The sequence below is a fragment of the Uloborus diversus genome, chromosome 7, assembly GCF_026930045.1.
Source record: "Uloborus diversus isolate 005 chromosome 7, Udiv.v.3.1, whole genome shotgun sequence".
NCBI lineage: Eukaryota > Metazoa > Arthropoda > Arachnida > Araneae > Uloboridae > Uloborus > Uloborus diversus.
In genome coordinates, this window is record NC_072737.1 from 158,383,115 (window position 1) to 158,409,742 (window position 26,628).

General features: G+C 35.3%; 2 protein-coding genes across 2 annotated transcripts in view; one reads left to right on the plus strand and one right to left on the minus strand.

The window, feature by feature from the left end:
• LOC129225870 (monocarboxylate transporter 9-like) overlaps positions 1–26,628 on the minus strand; it is a gene marked incomplete in the record, with an annotated part of 101,821 nt that overhangs the window by 69,160 nt on the left and 6,033 nt on the right.
• LOC129225871 (uncharacterized) overlaps positions 285–26,628 on the plus strand; it is a 57,805-nt gene continuing 31,461 nt past the window's right edge. The window contains exon 1 of the mRNA XM_054860399.1: positions 285–376. The gene's annotated coding sequence lies outside the window, so the exon portion shown is untranslated. The remainder of the gene's footprint in view (positions 377–26,628) is intronic.

Here is a 26,628-nt window from a genome sequence, read left to right on the forward strand (position 1 = left end):
CGAATAAAATTTCTTGGAATCGACGACATTCGATTAAGCGGGCCGACAGTACTTACGTAAATTATTTTCCACTTTGATGTACAGAACGTAGCTAAAAGTATACCTAACACTCGCTTTTTATTTTGATGTAATGTATTGCTCCTACACATATTGTTAGTGAAGTATGGTTATTTAAAAAACAGAACTGCAGCTGAACTATACTGATAAGGCTTTGGATTGTTCGCGCTTTATTCGAAAGACACAAGTGTTCAAACTAAAAAACAGTGGACCATATCTTTGTTAAGCGATGGTGTGAAAAGTTGTTTTCATAATTTTTGTGTCTTTCAAACAATTCATGTCATTTTGCTACGAAATACAGTTTTTGGCGCAATTACCGGTAAGTATGTTTGTTTAAAGATTTGTTTTTTGCTCATTACCCATACTTCCCGGATTACCTAATTAGTTACCCCCGGTTTTCCTAATTAGTCCGGATAAACGAGGTTCTACTAGTATTATGCTGCCGTGGGGAGGTAAAGGGCAAGCTGCAAATTTTTCTTTCCTCATTTTTCAGCATTTTTGTCATCGATTATACGTTAGCTTTATTGTACACTAGTGGTACCCGCACGGCTTTGCCCGTAATAGAAAATTAAAAGGTCTTTTGATTCGCCTGTACATTTACAAATAATGTATGGTGAATTTTCTCGCCAATTGGCTTGTACACATGTTACGGTTCCACGTTATGATAATTTCGTAATTTACTCGTCCATCTTATGATATTTTTGTCCTTAAAATTGGATTGGAAAAAGAACCACATCGAATTTTTGAAAAATCGCTTCGAAGTGCACACCCCCATGGTACAAAATATCTTTGTGCCAAATTTCATGAAAATCGGTCGAACGGTCTGGGCGCTATGCGCGTCACAGAGATCCTGACAGACAGAGATCCGGACAGACAGAGGGACATTCAACTTTATTATTAGTAATATAATAAAGATAAAGAAGCTTGCTTATTTGGCTTGCGTTCGACGAACCTCACCGGTCGACCGGTGAGTAACCGGTTGCTAAGCGCAGCGTTCTTGAGAGCTACCGGTTAATTGGTTGCTTCCGATGTCGTTCTATGAGCCTCACCGGTTGATCTACCGGTCAACTACAACTTAAGCTGGTTGATTGGTTGAGGGAACCACGTGACATTTTTGACCAATTATAAGTAATTTTCACCCGCGTGTTGTTCGTCTGCGCCACGTCTGCGCAAGTAACCGGTGATCAACCCATAGGCGGATTTATGGGGGGGCGGAGGGGGGCAATGCCCCCCCCCAGTCTTGGGAGGACTTTATACATAGTAACAATACACCTTCCAAAATCTTAAAAGAAAAAATTATGATTTTTTTCTTTTTTGAATAGTTCAGAAGCGAAAATGAAGAAAAATAGCGGCTGTCCATTTCTAAATGGTGGGGGGGGGGGGGAGAAACCATACAATGTATTACAAGTAGTAAAGTGGTCACTGTGATGCTGAAATGTAATAAAAACAACTACTTCGAACTGAAAACTTAGGGCAAGTATATAAGGGTCATTCTCCAGAAAAGGTAACTTTTTAATTCAAATATTTTTCAATTTCAAAGCCTTTTCTTTTCCTATTTTTTATTCTTACATGAAAGTGTTACCTACTAGAAGTAACGACAAACAATGGCCTAGCAAGGTTCCAATAATTTTACTCATAAATAAAAAAAATTAAAAAATGCTTTGTTCACGGAAAAAAAAAGAAGAAAAAACTTTTAATGTTTAAAAATTGTGGCTAATTTAGTATCAAAGTAGTAATTTTGTTAATTGTGCAAACAATGAGCTACTTTAATGATTAGTGGGACTCTAATGTTAAGCTCTCTTAATTAAAGTACAGCTTAATTAGTAGGTTTCCTTTTAATTAAAATGTGTGTTAAAAAGTAGTATTTAGTAAATTTGAGAATATACTGGCAATTTAAAATTTTGGTAGAATACCTAATATTGATGTATTTCCCCTCCATCATTTATTTTCACCTCAGAAATAATGACATTGATAAGGCCTGTCATAGAGGTGAGGAATTTTCCATTATTATTGGCCTAATATGGATACATTTTTCAGGGAAATATTTTTTTTTTTCTTCGTTGCTGTACGTGTAAAGCATATGAAAACATGTTCACTTATTTTTTTACATTAATTTACATCCCTGAAATTCAAGTTCACGGAGGTGAGAAGTCACAGTAACCATACTTAGTTTTTAAAGCAAAATCTGTCTTCTTGTTTTTCGACAAAAATCTCACAACTTCTTTATGGCTGAAAGTAAACAAGGGGGCCCCCTTGTATCATGGAAAATAAAATTTGATGTCAAGACTGCCACGTGTTAATGAGGTATGGCATTTTGTGCTTCAGTAACGGAGGTGAGAATTTATTGTGTGACACAACCCCTTATCCTACTAAAACGAACTAAAACACAATATTAAAAATTAAATATACTTAAACAATTGGTATTTAAGTCCCTTGTGAAAGGAATAATAAATAAATAAATATATACTTTTAATTAAACAAGTTATAAAGCAACATAAACAGTCACACAAGGTGTGTAACATGCCACGGAGGTGAGAATTCACATGTTGTGAACCAAAAAAACAAAAAATACTAAAATAAAAATTATTATTAAAAAATTGTTGGCAGGTTTAAATAGATATATTTTTGATGAAATTAAAAAGCATCGTTATTGTTAGATGAATTCTTCCTTAAAATTTTTACTGTGAAAGGCGTGCGACTCAAAAGTTACACTTTTTAAAAAATGACCCATAAGTGAAAATATCGACTGAACGACCTATGTATTCAGCAGCAATACATGAAATAATCAACGACTATTTCAACAAATTAGAATCTCAAATAAAGATTAAAAAAAAGAAAAGAAAGTGCTTGAAAAAATACATTTTATTTTAAAGTGCTTGAAAACTTTGGAAAAGTGTGGATACAAACCATAAATTTAAACATTTATAACAAATGGTAGGGGTTAGAGGGATAGATGCCGAAGTATGTTAAATTTTGTTCCTTGCCTCATTCTCCATCAAAAATGCAAAAATCATGCTTCGCACGTTTCTGTAACATATTAATTGAGATAAATTGTTGTGACTCAAATGTTTCATATCTTGCTGTTTATTTAATCCCAAACGCAATGCATTATTTTGGAAATTCTAATATACTGTTTGCTTTTATCTTGCTTCGAATGCATATTGTTAATCTGTTCAGCACGAGAAAAAAAAAACACTCGTTTTCTGCACTGCTTGTAATTGAAGAAAAAAGTTGTTGAAATGAAAAATTAATATATTTTTTTTTCTTTTAAACTTAAAGTAATTGTATCTTACGAAGTTAGAACAATACTGTAAAACTGTAAAATCTAGTACAGTGAAACCTGTGTAAGTTGACCACTTGTGGTGCAGTACTTTGGTGGTCAACTTAGACAGGTGGTCAACTTATAAAGAGGGTAATGATTTTTTTTTTTTTTTTTTTGTAATTCTTGCACCATTATGTATTCAATATTTGACTTATTGACACTTACTCTTTCTGTTCAACTCACTTTCATTGTTTAACATTACTTTGAAACAATAATTTAAAATGTTATTCAAATATTTTTAGAGATTATTTTCCCAGAATGACGTATAATGTGTCATGCAAATTTAAAATTTCAGTAAATTGATTTTTAAAAAAAGTCTTATTGTTTATGAAAAGTTATTCATTTTATATTAATAGTTCCTAAAAATTAATATCTAATCAAAAATTACAATTTTTTTCGCTTAACAACAAAAGAAAAACAAGTTTGGAGAATAAAAGGGTTCTTAGTAATTTTCCCATGTGGTTAAACTCAAAAGGAGGTTTAGTTATGCTGCTGTTTCATTTAGTTGGTAAAATACTTGTCTGGCATCAAAAATATTCTTGGAAAGCTATTAAAAAATAAAAAAATAAAAAAAAATTTGCTAAATAAAATTTTAAAAAATAAACCAAGTGGTCAACTTACAAAGGTTTTTTTTTACAATACTCCTAACCAAACTTGGTGTTCATTAGTGGTCAAGATAGAGAAGTGGTCAAGTTACAGAGGTTTTCCTTCATTATATAAGATAGGACTAATTCCGTTCCTGACAAAAGCGGTCAACATAGACAGGTGGTCAACTTACAAAGGTGGTCAACTTTACAGGTTTTACTGTACTAAATTTCAGAGACTGAAAAGGACAAATGAAGCCCAGAATAGTTTTAATTGCTCTGGAGTTTTTGAAATGGATTAGACGAATTTTTGAAATTCCTACGCAAAGAGTGCTTCAAATTTATTTCTTATCAAGTGTATAAATTATGAATTATTCAAATGAGCAGCATGTTACTCTCTTGTTACCTATTTTCCAAATCTGTACACCGTTTCTTTTGAAGCACTTTTTACTATTGATCATTTTGTATTTAATTCATTGTTGTATTTGCGGGTGGATTGAAGACGTGATCAAAAACTAATTGAATTGAACCGACAGCCGATGTAAGCAAATAACAATGCAATACCTTCTATTCTACCTTGCTTTTTCTCTCTGAGGACTGCTGTCACTCATTTTCCAACACGAAAACAATTTTTACTTTGTATTATCATAATTTGCATAAGATTATTTTGCTATTTTTTTCTGAGATTTTTGTGGTTCCAATTACCCCTTATAAGGCTTAAAAATGCAGAATTTCATATCTATTTTACAAAAATTCCTCCGGGAGGGAAACCCCCTGACCCTTTAAATTGGGGATATTCTATACACTACTTAAAAGGGACACTATTTCCCAGCATATACCAAATGTATAATGCATAATGGGGGGGGGGGGGGGTTCGGGGCTTTAAAATATGGCCTTTTTTGCCACCGGCAGAAAAGCTGTTTGGACTACAAAATAGACTCAAAACCTGAAATAGCTTAGGATCACATGAAGTCTAAGTCTAACCTTGATTACAACTAATATTGCTCAAAAAAAAAAAAAAAAATCCTGCCCCCCCCCCCCCCAGGAACTCAGTCCTAAATCCGCCTATGGATCAACCGAAAGCGTTCGATGAAGCATTGGTTCGTGAACAACCGGTTAGAAACCGCTGACGTCATTGCTGTCACGTGATTAACCAACCGGGCGCTACCGGTCGTGCTCGTCGAACGTAAGCTTGGTTTCCACTGAAAAACAAAGAGCCGAAAAAAAAGTCTAATTCCAACAATGGGGTCGTTTCCGAAATTTTAAAAGCATTTTTTCCTGAAAGAGCATGCTGTAAAACATAGGGCTTGACCATTTGTAAAAAAAACTTGATAAAGATTTATGTTTTTTAATAATGATCGATGCGCAGATTCAATTTTGCTTCTGCACATGACATTGCAAGTGATGAAATGCCATTCACCGATGCCATTAGCGCAGAGCGCAATCTTTAATTCGCTTCTTTCTTCACATGTACTGGCAATGATATGGTTGATAGCAAGCGTAGAGTGCAATATTTAATTCGCTAATGAATTATCCTAATCTGGAAACGCGGTAGACATGCATTCAGCGCGCCGGTGGAATGCGCGCCAAAGTACATCACTTGTGACGTCATAAAGACCATTCTTTGCTTGAAAAATTGGACGTTTTAAAAAATGAATAAAAACCAAACGGTTTGAAAATAAAAGTTTTTCCTCTCTCCATGTTCTTTCTTTTTTCTTTTTTTTTTTTTTTTGTTCTCGTTCAATTTACTTTAGTGACTTTGTACTTTTGACTGATGGAAAAAACCCTATTGAATGAAAATGCGTTTCTTCAAATACCTCGAAAACTGCTGCAGATACTGCCGTTTACCAGCACACGGTAGTATACGGGCGAAAATTTGATGCTACTGAAGAAGTCAACTACATTTTCATTTATGAAAAATCCCCCGTTTCATATTTTTACTGTGAATTGTAGTTAATGCTTGTGTCTGTGTTTTTTGTAGGGGTGCGACATCGATGTCAATGTTTTGGAAACATCGATGTTTTTGTTAAAACATCAATGTTTTTAACATCGATGTTTTTGTTAAAACATCGATGTTTTTAACATCGATGTTTAACTTTCGATGTTTTTGAAACATCGATGTTTTGGGTTCGATGTTCTTTCGATGTTGATGTTTTTGTATTTTAATTGAAAATTGTAATAAATTTTTTTACAGAGATTTGACCGATTGAAAAACATCAATGATTCAAAACATCGATCTTAAAAAAAAAAAAAAAAAAAAAATATGGAGCTGCTCCGCCAATTCAAATCCGCCATTGCAAATTTCAAAATGCTTCTTAAAACCATACCACGTATGCTTCTCCAATTGTTTCTCCAAGGTTGGCTCAGAATCCTCATTGCTGGGAAAATAGCATAGAAAAATTCAAAGAAAGTAAATTCGCTGCTGCCGGTGTTAAGATTATCTGAAATTTCCCAAAACTATTTAAGCTTCAACGGAGTATAAAATGAATGCATTCAAAATAAACATGGCATTTTTTTCAATGTTTTAAAAGCATAAACGGCGACAGAAAAGCTTCCTCTGGTCTGATTTGTTTCTTTTTCTGTTCACTTGCGAAATGTGGTGTTGCAGGTAATTGGTTAGATAATATATGTAGTATATACTAATTTACTATTGGCTTTACTTAGAAATTTCTGAAGCTATAATTAAATGAATTGACGCAATGCCAAAAAAGAATTTACTGATAAACTTTCAGTTTACTGAAAAAGTTGACAAAATGGACGAAATAGACAAAATGACATTGATGACAAAATGTCCGGGACGGTTTTTTCCGGGTTTTTTTCCTGGGTGGACAAAATAGGACAACCCTGGTTGGAGACGATCATTTCCGTTTCAAGTTTGCAACTACGCCCGTGCTCGCGGAGTAGGGCCGATTTGAGGTAAAGGAGTCGGAGTCGGAGTCGAAGGCTCTAAAATTCTTAAAGTCATAATGGGAGCTGGAGTGGGCCATTCCCCCCCTCTCCGCAGCCATGGGCGGATTTAACAGGGGGCGAAGGGAGGCAATGCCCCCCCCCCCAGTCTTGATAGGACTTTATACATAGTAACAAGACACCTCCCAAAATCTGAAAAGAAAAAAAATGATTTTTTTCTTTGTCTTTTGAATAGTTCAGAAGTGAAAATGAAGAGTATAGCGAATGTCCTTTCCTGATGGGGAGGGAGAGGGGGGGGGGCAATGTGCACTGTAGTGCTATGCGTTCAGATAAAATACTTAAAATAATCGACTGTTATTTCAACACATTAGAAGCTACAACAAAGATTTAAAAAAAAAAAAAAAAAACAGATTTACCTATAAACTAAACAAGCTTAGGGCATCCTTTTTGTTGAAAGGCCAAGTACGGATCCAGAAAATTTTCAAGGAGGGGGCGATAATCTTTTACTCTTTACGCTTTGGAACTTACATTTCTAAAAAATTTCGGAGGAGTGCACTAAACCCCATCGCTTACCCTTACGTAATCAAAGGTGTCCTTCAGTTATGTTTCTTTCGAAAAACATCGTCTAAAATTGAGGTTTTGAAACTTCAATTTCAAAAAAAAAAAATCCTGTAGAAAGTTCCAGTCCCTATCACTAGACTACAGTTGTAAGAGAGGGACTACGATTTCATTTTAAAGACGCGAATTTCGGGAAAGAATTCCCTTTCTCTTTACGCCATCGAAGGTAATTTAAAATTGCGTTTTTGGAATTTTAATATCGTAAATACACCTGAAGAAATTTCCTGTACCTCGGCTCAAGGAGGGGGCGATCGCCCCCACTGCTCCTCTCTTGTATCCGTCCTTGTGAAGGGCCCACTTTGTTGAGGAATTAAGCAACTCCCGAAAATTTCATGATTTGTTCCAAAAAAGAAGAGTACTTGAAAAAATAAATTTCATTTTAAAGTGCTTGAAAACCTTGAAAATTAGGACAAGTGTGGATACAAATCATAACTTTTTAAATTGATAAAAAATGGGAGGGGTAGGGGGGGGAATGCCGAAATGTGTCAAATTCAGCTCCTTGCCATATCCTACAGCAAAAACGTAAAAATAATGGTTATCACGTTTCTGTGACATATTACTTGAGATAATTTCTTGTGACTCACATGTTTCAAATCTTGCTGTTTATTTAATTGAATATTAATCATGAATGCTGTACTTGGGAAATTATTTTGTATTGCTTGTTTTTATTTACTTCTACTGCATATTGTTAATCTGCTTAGCCCGAAAAAAAAATTACACTACTTCTATTCCTTTTCGTTTTCTGCACTACTTGTAATTGAAAAAAAAAGATGGTGTAATGGGAAATCTATATTTTTTTTCCTTTATTTCAAACTAAAAGAGTTGCTCTTATAAAGTTAGAACAATACTGTAAAACTGTACAATCTAGTACTAAATTTCAGAGACTAGAAAGGGCAAATGAAGTGCCTTAATTGATCTTAATTGTTCTCGGGTCCTCGAAAAGAATTAGATCAGTCTTTGAAATTCCTAAGCAAAGTGTACACCAATTTTATTTCTTATCAAGTGTATAAATTATGAATTCTCCAAATGGGCAGCATGTTACTCCCTTGTTACCTGTTTTCGAAATCTGTACACAATTTCTTTTGAAGCATTTTTTACTATTGATCATTTTGGGTTTAATTCATTGTTTTACTTGTGGGTGGGTTGAAGGCGTGATCAAAAACTGATTGAATTGAGCCGACAGCCGATGTAAGCAAATAACAATGCATAATCATCTGTTCTCCCTTGCTTTTTCTCTCTGTGGACTGCTGTCATTTATTTGTCGACCCAAAAACAATTTTTACGGTGTATTATTGTAATTTGCAAAAGAGTATGTTTACCTATTTTTCCCCCGAGATTTTTGTAGTTCCACTTACCCTTTATAAAGCTTCAAAATGCAGAATTTCATATTGATTTTACAAAAATTCCTTCGGGGGAGAAATCCCCGGACCCCCTAAAATTGGAGATATTCTACAAGCAACACATCAGTAATTAAAAGAGAAGTAAGGCATGACCTTATGTATCACAGGAAAAAAAAAACAAAAACATGGGAGGGGGGGGTAAATGACCTTTTTCGCCACCTACAGAAAAGTTGCCCGGACTACAAATGAGACTCAAAACCTGAAATAGCTTTGGGCCATGTTAAAGTCTAAATCCTGCCTTAATTACAACTAATGTTGCACAAAAAAAAAAGAGAAAAAAAAGAAATAAATAAATTAAGAAAAAAGAAGAAAAAAAGAAACCTGCCCCACAGGAACAGTCCTAAATCCGCCTATGTCCGCAGCCCTGTTTCTAAGTGTCAACGCTCAAATCCGAATCATTTATAGGAGGTCGGGCGAATCCCATCTGACCGTCTTCCCCCTCTGCCTTTGAAAAAATTAATGCTTTTACGCATAAAAGGGCATGATTTTAAGACTCTATTTGCATTGAGTATACACCCTTTGCCCCCTCCCCCCCTTCTCCCTTGCAAAAATTCTAAGTGACAGGCCTAGATATCGTGCTGGCAAGTTACTGATTTTTATTTCTGGCACCGATTTTACTTGTACAGTAAACTCCCGATTATCCGCGGAATAGGGTGGCACGGTTACCGCGGATAATCCGAATAATAGGCAAAAAAACGATATCTAGTGTATTTAATAGATAAAAAATATTAATGACACTCACACATTCATTTAAATTGTAACTAAAAAGACTGCTACATTGCATCTGCTAACATTAAATATAAAAAATATATGTAAAATCTAAAAGCGAACAACAGCACAATCATAAGTTTCAATTTTAAAAAAAATGTGAAAAGACCCGCGGATAATCCGACCGCCAATAATCGGGAGTTAACTGTATGTGTATTAAAATTATGTTGATAGCAGTTGCGTGCGGAACTTAAAATTATTCTGTACCTCCGTAAGAAGGCACGCTCTACAGATGGGAAACCACTGAATTAGTTTAAGTTAATGGCTTTATCTTTAAAGAAAAAAAAAATTTTAAATTATTATTTTTTTTTTTACCAGCAGGGTTTTTTTTTTTTTTTTTTTGAGCAATCACGAATTGCTTGTTATTCTCACTTGACCAAAGCTGATGTTGCTCTGATTTTTGAGATTACTATAAGTACGGTAGTTTTTAATATTGATATGGAGAGCGAAATTTTCGTTGTCATAGTGATACAAATTGTTCGTGGTTTGATTTTTTCCTTATTTTCTTCAGGACTTCACTCAAGCAGACTTTACATTGAAAAAAAAAGGGGTTGGGGGTGCAAAATAACGTTTTTTCAGGAAAAACACCTGTACAGATGAACGTAAACAGCAAAACTTGATTTAAATACAAAATTTCCCGATTACTAATTCCCATCAATAAATATTGATAAGAAATAAAAATAAGTAACGTTATACGCTGTAAATAATATTTATGATAAGTGTACTGGTGGATATCGACCATAAATTCTTTATCTTTATTACTGCATCCTAATTACCATTTCTTTTATTATGGACTAGTGGTACCCGCACGGCTTTGCTCGTAGTATCAAATTGAACGGTCATTTGGTTAGCTTTGTATATTTACAAATTATGTATGGTGAATTTCTCGCCCATGTTACGGTTCCACGTTACGATAATTTGGTAATTTACTCTCTACGTTGTGATAATTTGCTCGGTAAAGTGTTCTTAAAATTGGAATAGAAAAAGAACAAAATCGCATTTTCGAAAAATCGCTTCGAGATGAATACCCTCATGCTTCAAACTAAGTTTGTGCAAAATTTCGTGAAAATCGGCCGAGCGGGCTTGGCGCTATGCGCGTCACAGATATCCAGACGGAGAGAGATCCGGACATCCAGATAGAGAGAGATCCAGACAGAGAGACTTTCAGTTTTATTATTATTAGTAAAGAAGACATGCCTCGTATTACCTATTCTAGAAAGATCACCAGTCATAGTATGACGCGTGCAAATTTCTTCTCCATTTCACTCCATTCCAACCCAACAAGTAGGGTGTCTTTAATCATGACTGCGAAAAGCATAATTTGAGAATTCAAGACGTCAAAATTCAAACTAATGCTGGATTTTTTTTTCCCCTCTAACGTGGAACGCTAAATATCTGAGACCGGTCCAGCACCGAACGACTTCCAACCGACATAGATTTACTTGGTTGGTGAGTCATTAGAATTTCGTTTCTCTATTTATTTATTTTTAAAACAATGTCTTTTCATTATTGACAAATCTTCCACAGCTCTGGATTAAATTTAACTTTTTGCTATTTTTCTTGCTAACTTTGGAACTGGAATGGAATCTCGGTCACAAATCACTCCGACTACCTGACCGAATTTTCCGCTTCCAAATTCGAATTCATCTGTGAGTTTTAATTCTAGTAAAACGACTGACAATGAAATGACACCGTACGGTAAGGTCCCCGAAGATTCCTCGCAGTATCAAAAAACTTCATTTTTGGTATCTATTTCTAGCTTTTTGAAGTTGTAACTTTCAAAAGTTTAAAGGATGCAGTGAGAAGCAAAGGGATGTTAGTGAACATTTTCAAATTTTGAGTAAAACGTATTTAAAGTTGTAGTCCTAGGTAGGCTTTCTCTGAAAAGTTTTTTTTAATCATGCTGTACAGCTGCACCTACCAAAGCTATCTCTTACCCCAAGCAGAGGAGAGGTTCCCCTACCATTTGTACTAGTTATCTTCAAAATTTTCATTTTGCCACTTGCATCCCTTTGTTTTCTCACTGCCTCAATGGGGTCGTTTCCAAAATTTTAAAAGTTATTTTTTTCTGAAAGAACATGCTTAAAAACATAGGATCTAACTATTTTTAAAATAATTTGTTTAAGTTTAATATTTAAAAAAAAATACTTAAACCGGTGCTCTTTCATTGTTTAACGCTTCTACCGATGACATCACAAATGATGAAATGCCATTTAGTGTTGCAATTCACGATCCAAAATATTTAATTCGCATCTTTACTCACGTGTATTGGCAACGATATGGTTGATAGCAAGCGTAGAGCGCAATTTTAATTCGCTGCTTGATTATCATAACGTGGGAACAGTAGAAAGATGCAGCAAAGCGCATCAATTGTGACGTCATAAAGACCACGCCTTGTTGGAAAAATCGGACATTTAAAAATATTAATTTAAAAAAAACTGTTGGGAAAATGAAAGTATTTTTAGGGTCCATGCTTTTTTTTTTTTTGCTCATTCTATCCATTTTAATGACTAAAAGTAGTACTTTTGACGGAAGGAAACCACCCCATTGTGAAATACAGGTAGTCAGTTTTGCAAAATGCTATTGTTTCTGTTACATTTTATTGTTTTATTCTATACTAGTGGTACCTGCACGGCTTTGTCCGTAGTTGAAAAGTAAAAGGTCATTCGGTGTTCGCCTGTATATTTACAAATAATAGATGACGAATTTTTCGCCAAATTGACTATGTTCATTCGCTCTCACCATTCCACGTCATGATAATTTCGTAATTTACTTGTCCATCTTATGATAATTTTGCTCCGGAAAATCTTCTTAAAATTGAAATAGAAAAAGAACAAAATCAGATTTTCTAAAAATTGCTTCGAGGTGCACACCCCCATGCTACAAACTTTGTGCCAAAATTCATGAAAATCGGTCGAACGGTCTAGGCGCTTTGCGCGTTACAGACATCCAGACATCTTACAGACATCCAGATAGAGGAGAATTTCAGCTTTATTATTAGTAAAGATTGCAGTAGAAAGTCAAAATCCGAACTAATTGGAGCCGTAGGTAGTTCGGATTTTCGAAAATAATCAGGAAAGTACCGTTTAGGAAAATAGTATGCCATTTAATATGTACGTACAAAACGTACAATAGTACATAACGGTACACTATGTAAATACATTTTATAATAAAAATGTAACAAAAATGAACTCTCATTGTGATCTGGACATAAAGGAAAACTGAAACCTATTTACAGAACTGTATGTAGGGGCGCCCCGAACTCAAATTTTTGGGAGGGCGGACAAATTTTCAATTTGTCGAATGGAACTTTAAATTTTGATGAATAAGAATAATATTGCCGAATGGAGCTCCAAATTTCGCCGAATGATGAATTTTGCCAAATAGGTCTCCAAATTTCGCCGAGTGATGATAAGTTTGCAAGATTGCCAGACAAAATTTGCCGAATAAGGACATTTTTTGAAGGTCACGGTGGCCTCCCATGACCTCCAATACCCCTGACTGCATGTACTCTGCGAGAAACCGTTATTGAATAATTAAACAAAGAAAATTGAATGATTACCGACTTTTGAAAAATCCACCGACATCACGCAAAGAAAATTGAGTTAGTTTATGTGAGGAAAAACTTACTTAAACTCATTTTAAAAAATCATTTTTTTATTAATATAGACGAGCAGATGCATCGGTAATGTCCCGTTTCGAGCAAAAAATATAAAGAATCACCTTATTGATATCAACAACTAAAATTCTTGATTTATTTTAAATTCCAAACAAAAACCTAAAAATTCTTTCAATTTTTTCTTTTGTGTGTGTGTATGTGTGTGTGTGTGTGCTAAGATGTTTTTTTTTTTTTTTTTTTTTTTTGAAGCACTTTTGCTAGGAAAACACACCAACAGAACAACAGATAGAAGGAAACACATAGTTCTAACAAAATGCACTTAAAACACATAAAACAAATAATGCACATTAAACACATAAAAAACTCCATTTCAATAACCTGCTTTGAGGGGGGAAAAATATTGATTTAATTTTTTTAGCATTAATTTTTGCTTCAGGAATTTTTACCCAATGATACTTTTTTAACGGAAGTAATCCACTTACATATTATATTTTAAATTGGATCCTCAAATAACAACTATAATAAGAACTAAAACAACTTTTTGTTTCAACAAAAAGTTGAAACGAGTAACAAAACGTGTTACTCCTTTTGTTTCACAGGAAAGCAGACATTTAAAAAATAAAAAATAAAATCATTCTTATTTTGTAAACAGTAAGCAAACATTCGCTTTGGAAAAACCTTGCAACCGTCACGACGTGCTCTGAGTTCAAACGATAACAACAAAGGTTAAAGAATATACAAAAAAAAAATCTAAGCGTGCTACACGTGTTATTATTTTCCGCTGAACTGATGTCTGAATAAACACGACCTGAATACTTCTTTAGGCGAATGAACAACATCGGAAATTCATTAAAAAAAAAAAAAAAAAACAGTTTTTTGTATTACGTATTAGAATAAAAGCTCGAACTGATCACAACACAAAACTAAATTCTACATTGTTGTCAGAAGTAATAAATATTAATCATGCGCGTAAAAAGCTGAACCCTTCTGCCTTCAACTCTTTTTGGTGTTTTTGCACGCTTGGTAAAAGTTGTGACGTTTACATTATTTGCATTATGCGTAACGTCAACTTATTCAATTTTGAAATTTTGTATTGAGGGAATTTTTTCGTAATTCTAAATCACATTCCATGTTTGCTTCGTTTTATGTAAAGATTGAAATACTGTTTTTAAATATTGCCATCTGTTCTTTAATTTAAATTTTTTTGATATTGTAAATTTATTGAAACATATCTCCTAACAAATTCAAGAAATAAGAATTATATTGTTTTTGCAGTGTTTATGGAGGTGGGGGAGTCTTTCCTTTTATTTGTTTGTTTTTTAAGGCTCTTATTTTCCCCCTCGAAATCATTTCTTTAACCTACGAAAAAATAACATGCAATAATAATATAGAATAAATAGAACACTAGTGAAAAATCAATGTGGGGTCGATTCTAAAATTTTAAAAGTATTTTTTCTGAAAGAACATGCTTAAAAAAATAGGATCTACCCATTTTTCAAATACTAATTTGTATAAGTTTAATATCTTTAAAAAATTACTTAAAACGTTGCGCTTTAATTGTTTACATTTCTTGCTGATGACATCACAAATGATGAAATGCCATTCTGTGTTGCCATTCACAGAGGAAAATATTTAATTCGCATCTTTACTCACGTGTATTGGCAACGATAGGGTTGATAGCAAGCGTAGAGCGCAGTTTTAACTCGCTTCTTGATTATCATAACGTGGAAAACGCGGTACAAAATGCGCCAAATAGCATCATTTGTGACGTCATCAAGACCACGCCTTGTTTGCAAAATCGGACGTTTTAAAAAATTAATTAAAAAATAACTGTTGGGAAAATGAAAGAATTTTCTGGGTCCATGTTATTATTTTTGCTTATTCTATCAATTTCAGTGACTAGAAGTACAACTTTTGATTGAAGGAAACAACTCCATTTAAAAGCCTTGTGCGTTTATTCTAGACCGTAAGTTTATTCATTTCTGCCAGAATATTATTTCAATCCCAAAATTTTGTCAAAATGATCTTTTAAATGTGCCTTTTTAAAAGAATATTTTTTTAGTTTCGAAATGGAATGTTGTTTCGAAGTGATATATGTTTCGAAAATTCGCTTCGAATCTTAAAACATCCCTTTCGTTTTCCGTCATTCGGATACAAGAAGCTACCAAATTTTAAAAAGGCAGTTAATAGAAGAAATTATTTTCTCACTTTACCGTTGTGCATGGGACTCCAAAAAAAAAAAAAAGAAATCGAAAAAAAAGTTCATTAGCTTCCAGTGGACCTGGCGTGAACAGGGGGAGGGGGGAGGAGGGACACCTAACGGCCCGGGCCCGAGCCAGAGGGAGGCCCGAGATTTTTGAATGAGGGGTATGTAGAGTAGTATGGGTAAACTATATAGAGGTGCCCGTAAAAGTCATTTGTGACGGGCCCCAAAATTTCTGTGCACCCGCCCCTGCATGAAATATAGCAGACAGTCCGGTCATTACATCCAGCGACTGCAGTTTCGTTATTTTCTGACATGTTGCACGCAGTTCTGCCTGCCTGGCTCAGGGGCGGTTATTTACTGAGAACTATTAACTAATATTTTTTGTATCCCACTGTTCACTACACTTTTTTTTTTAGTAGAGCGTTACACCACAAACTATATATATATTTAAAAAAAAAATTAAACCTGTGACCCCCACTTCCCACAATCAACTCTAATTTGAATTCTAAACTTTGAATTCAAATTATGTTTTTCGCAATCACGAGTTGCGACAAGACCCTACTCATTGGAGTTATTGTTTCTAGAAACGCCCCCCCCCCCTCCCCAAGCATACCTCTCCTCCTGGTTGGTTATATGTGTAAAGTTGAGTGTGAGGGCGTAGGCTTAAGTGTGTGCACGTTGGTGTGTGTGTATGTGTGTAAAGGCGCACGCGTGTGTGTGTGTGTGTGAATATGTATTAGCATGCGTGTGTAGGACATGGACGCCACCGTCCGAGCAAAAGTGGATTATGGGGGAACAGTGCTCAGAACCAGAGGAGCAGCTCCGTCCTCCGGTGGACGGTGGTGCTGCAGAGACCCCTGCACTGTTAAAACTACAGGTTGCATTCGGCACCTTTCAGGGGTGAAACGCTTGTTCACCAGCGGCACCCAATACGGAGCCGAAATTTCACCTCTAACTAGGGTGAAAAACAGGCACCTTTCAAAAAGTAGGCAGCCGGGGTGAAAAGAATGAACCTTCGGAGAGAGAAATGGCACCCTTACTGTAGATCCTCCCCCCCCCCTCCCCCGTATTGTGTGCGTTTTTGAATACAGTTGTGTATTTTTCTTTTTTTAATAGTTTTGTTTTGATTCATGATAGTCTACGTTTTGCACACTTTTCACATTGCATGAATTCAGTACTGGAAATGATTAAAACTTGTAATTACAGCATTTGACCATATTTCAGAGTTTTCAACATAGTTAAGAAGTGCTCATTGCTTTAATTCATCTGATCGTTCTCTACATCAGTGTTTCTCAACTTCTTTTGACCCACGGGTCGGTAAAAACAAATGAAAAACATTGCGGACCTGTGAAATTTTTATCCTTTTCTTAAAAATAAATAAAATAAATAATAATAATTATAATAACTCTCGGGGCGGTAAAAAACTTGTGAAAAAATTCTGCGTACTGATGAGTTTTTTTTTTTTTTTTTTTTTTTGTTTTACAAAGTAATATTAAAGATGAATAAAACAATAAATATCTACAGACTTTATTTGGTATCAAAGAGTTGTCACAAATATATTTAAAGTTAAAGACGAGTAATTATTTGAATAATCATAGTTAAGTTAATGATCATTTGTGAGAAATAACCGCACCGAAAGTAAAGTGTAGGTGTACTTATGAATTATTTACATGAACAGCCAAAAATATTCTGGGATATTAAAGTTACGATAAAACAAAATCGTTTCTCAAAGGTTCAACATTTCAATCAAAATAACAATAAAATAAAATGCGCATAAAATTTTTCGACAGTTAAAAATTTAAAGAAACTCCTAACACTATCGAATAACCGCTAACAGGAAATGATTCAAACACTTGAACGGAAAAGCAAAAGAAAAAGATAGACGGAGAGAGATTTCTTTTTTATTTTTTGCACTCGCTACACGAAGCACAAGAATCATTTTTATTTAGGTTCTCACTTGTTGGTTATTGAAAATATCATTGCGGTTACTATTTCGGTGATTAAATGTTGCTTATCGAGTATTCAAGAAAATAATGATAGATACATTTAGTAGCGTTTTGTGTGAATGATGGAATTTTCACGATAGTAACGGTAACCTGAAAATAAACAACTAACGGTATTACGGTATCGTAACGGACTAACGGTAACTGAAAAGCATTAAACGTACTTTTAACTATGTTTGAAAGCCCTAAAAGCTACAAAGTGGTCAAAAGCTGTACTTGTTATTTTAAAGAATTATCCTACAAAAGTTGAGATTTAATCCAATAGTGTACTTCATTCAATGTGAAAGACGTAGAAGCCACGCGCAGTGCAACCTATCATTCGTCCGCCATATTGAAGTGGTTGAATGGTGAATGTATGCCGGAAGCGCATGCGCCAGCAAGTCATGTAGCGATTGCTTGCTGTTTTGGCACCCCTGTCTACGACTGTCTGCTACTTTCGCACCTCTGCTTTACTTCCTGGCCAATATGGCACCCTTGGTCACCATGCTTTCACCTTAGGGGGAATATATTCACTCGTCTGGAACCTCTAGTTATAACAGTGTGGTCCAAGCTGAAAAAGGAACCACAACATCAAGGACGGTCAAATAAAAGCAATAAGCAATCGTGATTGTTAAAAAAAACTATTAACAGCAGTTTTGTTACTTGTAACACGTTATTTCCGATCTCTGCTTAATTCTCAACTCCAGAGCTCGAATACGCTACCTTGCGGTGATTAACAATACTAAAGAAAAAGGTAAAACATTCCATTTCACGTGTTTTCCTTGGGGTAAATTACAGGCTTCAGACTGTTTATGGTGTAATGTAATTTCAAAAGAATAGAAAAGAAAGCTTCCCACAAACACGATGAAAAATTACTGTCATTCACAAAGCGTCAAAGCAAGTTATAAGTTACAGCATGCATTTGTTTTACCTTTTTCATCCGCCATTAGACAGTTTCTGCAGCTCCCCCTATAGTTTATTGTAGTTGCGAATTTTTTTGTGTTGTTTTACTGTTTAATCTTTTAAAATAATGCAATCTAGTTTGTTTGTTTTTTTAATTTGGAAGTGGCAACACTAGTTAAGAGCTTTTTGTGTGAGAAAAGCACGTTCTATGAAGGGCAGACGACACCATAAAAAAATGGCTCAATTTTTGTAAAACCTACTATCGAGTGTAAACTGTCACTAAAACTCCAAACTCCACCAAATCCTCAAGGAAACTTACTCATAACCTTCATTATAAATCATGCTCGCTATGGTTGATTGCTCTTACGTGCTTCACAATCCAACTAAGGCAAAAGTAATCTCAAAACAAATTAATATTTTTCTTGATATGCAATGCAGAACAAGAAATACTATCAATATCTCAATGTACACGGAAAAAGATGGGACACAAAAGAATGAGCTTTAACTACTTCGAACACAGGATTCTCCCTTGAACATCCTTGATCAATGAGATGAAAAAAGACCTTGAAAGCAGGGTATTAATGAGATTCGGCGTGTGGAATAATTTTTATGGAACATTCACTCACCTGGTAGTAGTTTTGTTTTTTTTCTTTCTACCGAAAGGCAGTTAGCGAGTGATATAAGAAAAAAAAAATGGCCAAAGAGAAATCTGTGTTGAGGCAGTTTCCTGCATAGACCTTTCGGGAACGGATATTAGTGGAAAGCTTTTATATCTCTTGTTTTGTGTCGAGAATGTTTCAAGCACGATAATGGATAAATCATTTGTTGGTCAGCCTGAAAGGACAATCACGTAATTGTGACTGACGAGCAGTCCCTCAAACGTCAACTGTGATGACAACCGTTCAGCGGTGATGTGCTAAGTTTTGCGTTGTTGTGTTGTGTACAGTTTAGGTTTTTTTTTTTTTTTTTTTTTTTTTTTTTAAAGTTGTTTCTTCGAAAATATACAACGGTTTTCGTCAGCATTGATTGGTGAAGTTCCTCTGTAAGTTGTTCTTTTATCATCTTTTGCTATATTAACATAAAAAAAAACTTTTAATGGTTATTGTTCGTTTATTAGTGCAATACACAGTACACTTTACTTGCATGCACTGTTAAAAATTCAGGAAGATTTTCTGGTAATTGTTACTGTAAAATGGCGGACTTACAGCATCGCTGATTTTTACGGTAATTTATACCGGAGAAATAAGCGATCCCAGCTCCGATTGGTTGCTGTGACCTACCGAGGAAACCGTAAAATTTTACAGTAACATTTGATTTTTACGGTAATAGTTACTGGCAACATACATGCCAGTAACAATTACCGTAAATTTTGCCGAAAATTTTTAACAGTGTGGTTTCCTATAAATAAATAAATATTGTAGAAATGTTGATGTTTTCAATATGTTATTATTATTCAACATAGTTGTTGTCAGATATTATTTTGCTTATTACAATAATTTCTATCATCGTCCGTAAGACAGGGCACTTGTACTACACGGGAGAAAATTTGCGATTATTATAAAACGATCTCGATATCTCTATATAGTACTATAAAATGAAGTTGGAGTTGTTTTCCTCAGTCAAAATTACTATTTGTAGTCACTGAAATTGATAGAATAAACAAAAACACGGAGCGGGGAAAAAACTTTCATTTTCCCAACGCTTAATTTTTAATTATTTTTTTTGAAATGTCAGATTTTGAAAATAAGGCGTGGTCTTTATGACGTAACAATGATGTACTTTGACGAATCTGTCTGCCGCGATTCCACGTTCTGCTAATCAAGAAACGAATTAAATATTGTGCTCTACGCTTACTATCAACTATATCGTTGCCTGAACACATGAGTAGAGAAGCAAATTAAATATTGAGCTCTGTGAATGGCATCAGTGAATGGCATTTCATCATTTGTGATGTCATCACTTAAATCCAATATCGCACCGGCCGGTTACCGATTACTGTTGGTATGGTAATTCAAGAGGATTTTACAGATCATAAAAGGAAAAGTTAAATTTCGTCTTTGTTTCGTAAAGTGCGAATCACTTTTCTATTCAATACTTAATCCTGCGCTATTTTTAATTTTAATATATGCAGTTTAAGTACATAGAATTACAATATTTGTATTAGAAATCAAAATATAGGGAAATAAACATTTTCAGATTTGACATGAAATATTCAGTTTCTTGGAAATTAAATTCATCATAACTTCAAAATGGTACGTATTAATAATTACAAGATCGTAGTTTATTATATACTGGTAGTACCCGCACGGCTTTGCCCGTAATAGAAAAATTAAAAGGTCTTTTGGTTCGCCTGTATATTTACACATAATGTATGGTGAATTTCCTCGCCAATTGGCTTGTACCCATGTTACGGTTCCACGTTATGATGATTTCGTATCTCGCCAATTGGCTTGTGCCAATGTCACGGTTTCACGTTATGATAATTTCGTAATTTACTCTTACTTTACAGACAGAGATCCGGACAGAGAGACTTTCAGCGTTATTATTAGCAAAGATTTGATTTTAGCATGGCAAGCTTGATATGGGTCAGCTATTTAACTCAATATTGTACAACAAAAGTTACACTTTGTCACAGAGTTATTGATCAACTGAACTTCAGTACTCCGAAATGGAAAACTAACAGCGTTATGGTAGAGGATTAACCGAACTTCAATTCACAGAAACGATAATCGATCATACCGTAGATAATTGATGCTCCAATCTTCAATCAATCGGTTACTGCCGCACATAATTGATAATTCCATTGTCAGTCGCCAAAGCCACTAATTACTCGCCATATCAGTGATTAATCAGTGAATTGTTGAATAAAAATCCACCGAAACGTCAGTCAAAAAACCATGAACCTTGAAGTTCACTGAAGTAAAACCGTGATTTGGCGGTCAAAAAGGGATGTTCAAATTTGAAACATGCTCCAATTAACCCTACTACTTTTTTTAAACGACTAGTGGTACCCGCACGGCTTTGCCCGTAATAGAAAAATTAAAAGGTATTTTGGTTCGCCTGCATTTATAAATAATGTATGGTGAATTTTCTCGCCAATTGGCTTGTACCCATGTTACGGTTCCACGTTATGATAATTTCGTAATTTACTCGTCCATTTAATGATAGTTTTGTTCTTAAAATTGGAATAGAAAAAGAACCCCATCGAATTTTCAAAAAATCGCTTCGAGGTACGCATCCCTATGCTACAAACTAACTTTGTGCCAAATTTCATGAAAATCGGCCGAACGGTCTAGGCGCTATACGCGTCACAGAGATCCAGACATCCTCCGGACATCCAGACAGAGAGACTTTCTGCTTTATTATTAGTAAAGAAGCATAGCTATATCAGAAAAAATATTTAGTGATCTTTGTAATATCTTAAGTATAGAATGAGTGCGAACATTAATGTATGCACAATTTAATAAAATTGCAATAACTACCCAATGGAATATTCAGTAGAGACGAAGGTTTCTACACCGTAACCTGGAGTTTGAATCCCGGTGAGAGCAAAGATGTTATTGATCGGCATGACTCTCCTTGCGATCATGTCGTAGTGGTTCGGATCCCACTTTGAGCTGTAAGTCCCGCAACGATTCGTAAGGGCACATCGTAAGGATGTAATTGATCGGCATGATTCTCCTTGCAATCATGCCCTTGTGGTTCGGATCCCACTTTGTTTGGAAGTCCCGCAACGATTCGTAAGGACACATCGTAAGGATGTTATTGATCGGCATGACTCTCCTTGCGATCATGTCGTAGTGGTTCGAATCCCACTTTGAGCTGTAAGTCCCGCAACGATTCGTAAGGACACATCGTAAGGATGTTATTGATCGGCATGACTCTCCTTGCGATCATGTCCTAATGGTTCGGATCCCACTTTAAGCTGTAAGTCCCACAACGATTCCTAAGGACACATCGTAAGGATGTTATTGATCGGCATGACTCTCCTTTTCGATCATGTCGTAGTGGTTCGGATCGCACTTTGAGTTGTAAGTCCCGCAACGATTCGTAAGGGCACATCGTAAGGATGTTATTGATCGGCATGATTCTCCTTGCAATCATGCCCTTGTGGTTCGGATCCCACTTTGTTTGGAAGTCCCGCAACGATTCGTAAGGACACATCGTAAGGGTGTTATTGATCGGCATGACTCTCCATGCGATCATGTCGTAGTGGTTCGGATCCCACTTTAGCTGTAAGTCCCGCAACGATTCGTAAGGAGACATCGTAAGGATGTTATTGATCGGCATGACTCTCCTTGCAATCATGTCCTTGTGGTTCGTATCCCACTTTGTTCTTTACGTCCCGCAACGATTCGTAAGGAGACATCGTAAGGATGTTATTGATCGGCATGACTCTCCTTGCGATCATGTCCTAATGGTTCGGATCCCACTTTAAACTGTAAGTCCCGCAACGATTCGTAAGGACACATCGTAAGGATGTTATTGATCGGCATGACTCTCCTTGCGTCATGTCCTAGTGGTTCGGATCCCACTTTAACCTGTAAGTCCCGCAACGATTCGTAAGGACACATTGTAAGGATGTTATTGATCGGCATGACTCTCCTTGCGATCATGTCGTAGTGGTTCGGATCCCATTTTGAGCTGTAAGTCCCGCAACGATTCCTAAGGGCACATCGTAAAGATGTTATTGATCGGCATGACTCTCCTTGCGATCATGTCCTAGTGGTTCGGATCCCACTTTGAGCTGTCCGCAACGATTCGTAAGGACACTTCCCTCGGACCGTTAAGCCAAAAATAAGTGCAAGATTTCTAATTTAATTGCTAAAGTTAATATTAAAACTTTACATCTTCATTTCAGGGCTAAATCAACATAAACAGTAAATGAAATTAACAATCAAGTAATTTTTTAAAAGGAAAAAAAAGTTGAATGATTTTGCTTTCGATGATATTAGCTTCAGTGTATTAACTGACGATGTTAATATTATTTTGTACACATATTGTCGAGGCCATTTTACAAATATCTTCCGATACTTGAACTACTAATATCGTCACAAGTTTTATTGATTGTAAATACATCAGATATATAGATTTGTAAGTCGACAATGCAGATAAAATTAACGAAAAACGGATACGTAACTTATACAAAACTGCAAATTTTCATCTGTTGTCTTGAATTGCATCAGACTCAAAAAATTTCATTAAGTCATAAAGCTTGTGTTTTGTGAAGAAATACCGGTTGTATGTTTTTTGGGCGTGTGTTAAAATTAGATTGTTTCTCATTTTTCAAAAAAAAAAAAACCTGAAAAAGCATGGTCGAAAACGTTGGATGAGTTGCATTTTTTTTTTTTTTTGAGCAATCACGATTGCTTATTGTTCTCATTTGACTGTTTTGATGTTCCTATGATTTTATTTTCCCCCGCCTCCCTCTGCCAGCACCACCTGTCGACCGGCCTCACGATGCTGCTTCTCTAGCGAAAACCGTCTCCAAGTTGCGTCCATATCCTACATGCATACATTCACACACGCATGCCTACACACATACCCAGACACACACATATACACAAACAGATATACCAACACACTCATGCCTGCACACAGACACAAACACACACCTACACATACACTCTCTCACACACACATGCCTGCACACACGCAAAAAAACACGTGATTGCGAAAAACATAATTTGAATTCAAGATGTCAAAATTCAAATTAATTAATTATTTTTTTTCTTAATTTTTACATATTTTCTTTCTTGAAAAATAATCTTAAAGGACGTTCAGTTGCTGTTTTTATTTTCACTGCTGACGTCACAAATCGCTAAAGTTTCAGGGCATTGTCAAACTTCGCTTAAATGATTATTTTATTTAACTAAAGTTCTCGTTCCTCTAATAATTATGATCGCGATAAAAAACACCAATATACGATATCTTGCCAGAAAAGACAACCACTCGCTCCGATTCAGAATTGTTATCTTCACTTGCGACGTCCCACGAAAAAGCATTTTGTTTTGAAAATCTGACATTTTAAAAAAATCATTGAAAATAAATGTTAATAAAATAAAAGTATTTTCTGACCCCATGTTATTTTGTTTGCTAATTCTATCGATTTCAGTGACCGAAAGTAGTACTTTTAACTGAAGGAAACACCCTCATCGTGTGAAATTAAAAAACTTATTAGCTACAGCTTTACTTTTTTCTAGAAAATCTCCCGTCAAGGTATGATGGATGAAAATTGCTTCTACATTTGAACGAAGCAATAAGGTCGTTTTCAAAATTTTAAGAGTATTTTTTTCTGAAAGAGCATGATTACAAACATAGGATCTGATCATTTTTTAAATAACTTGTTTAAGTTTAATATTTTTAAAAAATTACTAAAATCGATGTTAATTTCAATGTTTATGCTTCTGTCCGATGACATCACAAATGATGAAATGCTATTCAATGTTGCCATTCACAGCACAAAATATTTAATTCGCATCTTTACTCACGTGTATTGGCAACGATATGGTTGATAGCAAGCGTAGAGCGCAATTTTAATTCGCTGCTTGATTATCATAACGTGGAAAAGTAGTAGAAAGATGCGCCAAATCGCATCATTTGCGACGTCATCAAGACCATGCCTTGTTTTCAAAATCAGACATTTAAAAAAATTAATTAAAAAAAAAATCTGTTGGGAAAATAAAAGTATTTTCTGGGTCCATGTTTTTTTTTTTTTTTTTTTTTTTGAGTAATCACGATTGCTTATTGTTCTCATTTGACTGTTTTGATGCCCTTTGATTTTATTTTCCCACCGCCACCCTCCGCACCATCACCGTCGACCGGCTCCTCACGATGCTGCTCCTGTAGCGAAAGCCGTCTCCAGGTTGCATCCATGTCCTACACACACGCGCATACATACACAACTACACACACACACACACCGCACATATGCACACAAACACATACACATACATACACCTACACACACATACACACACAAATACATACAGACACCTACACATGCACACACACACACACAAACACATACACACACACATACAAGCAACTACCCACACATTCATGCCTGCACACAGACACAAACACATATGCCTACCTACACACTCATACACATCCCCCCTCCCCACATACACACACATTCATACACACAACTACTCACACACTTATGCCTGCACACAGACACAAACACACATACCTACACACACATACACATACCCCTACACACAACACACATACCCCCCACACACAGACACACACGCCTACATACACACACTCGTGATTGCGAAAAACATAATTTGAATTCAAAATGTCAGAATTCAAATTATTTTTTTTTTTTTTTTTTGCTCATTTTATCCATTTTAATGACTAAAAGTAGTACTTTCGTCTGAAGGAAACCACCCCATTGCATGTTAGATGATATTTTGATAGTTGAAATTTTAACCCTTGCAGTGGATGAAACCTAAACTCTAGAAGATAGCGTTCATTGTTGACCACTTTTTCGTTTCTTCATTCTTCTAAAATGAGTCTTACCAGTAAAACAGTTAAGTTAACTGGATTTAGTTCTACCTTGTCAAAATAGAGTATTTCCCTGCATAACAAACATTGCCAGAAAATATTATCAAACTATTATGCTATGGCGCGAGTTTCATTGTTGATGACCTCAGCGTTATTCACGCGTGGGGTGGCTTCAAGTTCTATTTATTACCGAAGACGTTTAAGGGAGTAGAATAAATAGAATCGTGTTGACATGCTCCGCGGGTCCGAGTTGTATTGTCCTGCCACTTTCCTTCAGGCAATATTTCAAGTTATTTGTAATCCTTTTTTTTTTCTGACAGTAACTAAAGCCGTTTAAGTTTCATGATCAAGGTTACGACCAACACAAAACTGTGTAGACAACACGTGACTGCGGGAAAGCATTACAGGCTTTGATAAGAAATAAAGTAAAATCCTGCTGCAACGAATTTGGTGCAGAATATGTCCGATCCGGTGATCTAGGATTAGGGGAAAATTTTTTTTTTATCCGATTTTTTTCCCCCTGAAAGTGCCTTTTGAATGCATTCCCTTTTGCATCACCACTCCATATTTTCATCAACTATTTGTTGGGTAATAATTTACATTAAATAATAAATATTAGATACGAGATTTTTAATTAAATCTTACATGTATTTACTTAACTTACTTTTTAGATACCGAGTTCTACTAGCTACTAGGTCATTCTATTAGTTTTAAAGATGCAATTGCTTTTTTTCTCCAAAATTATCT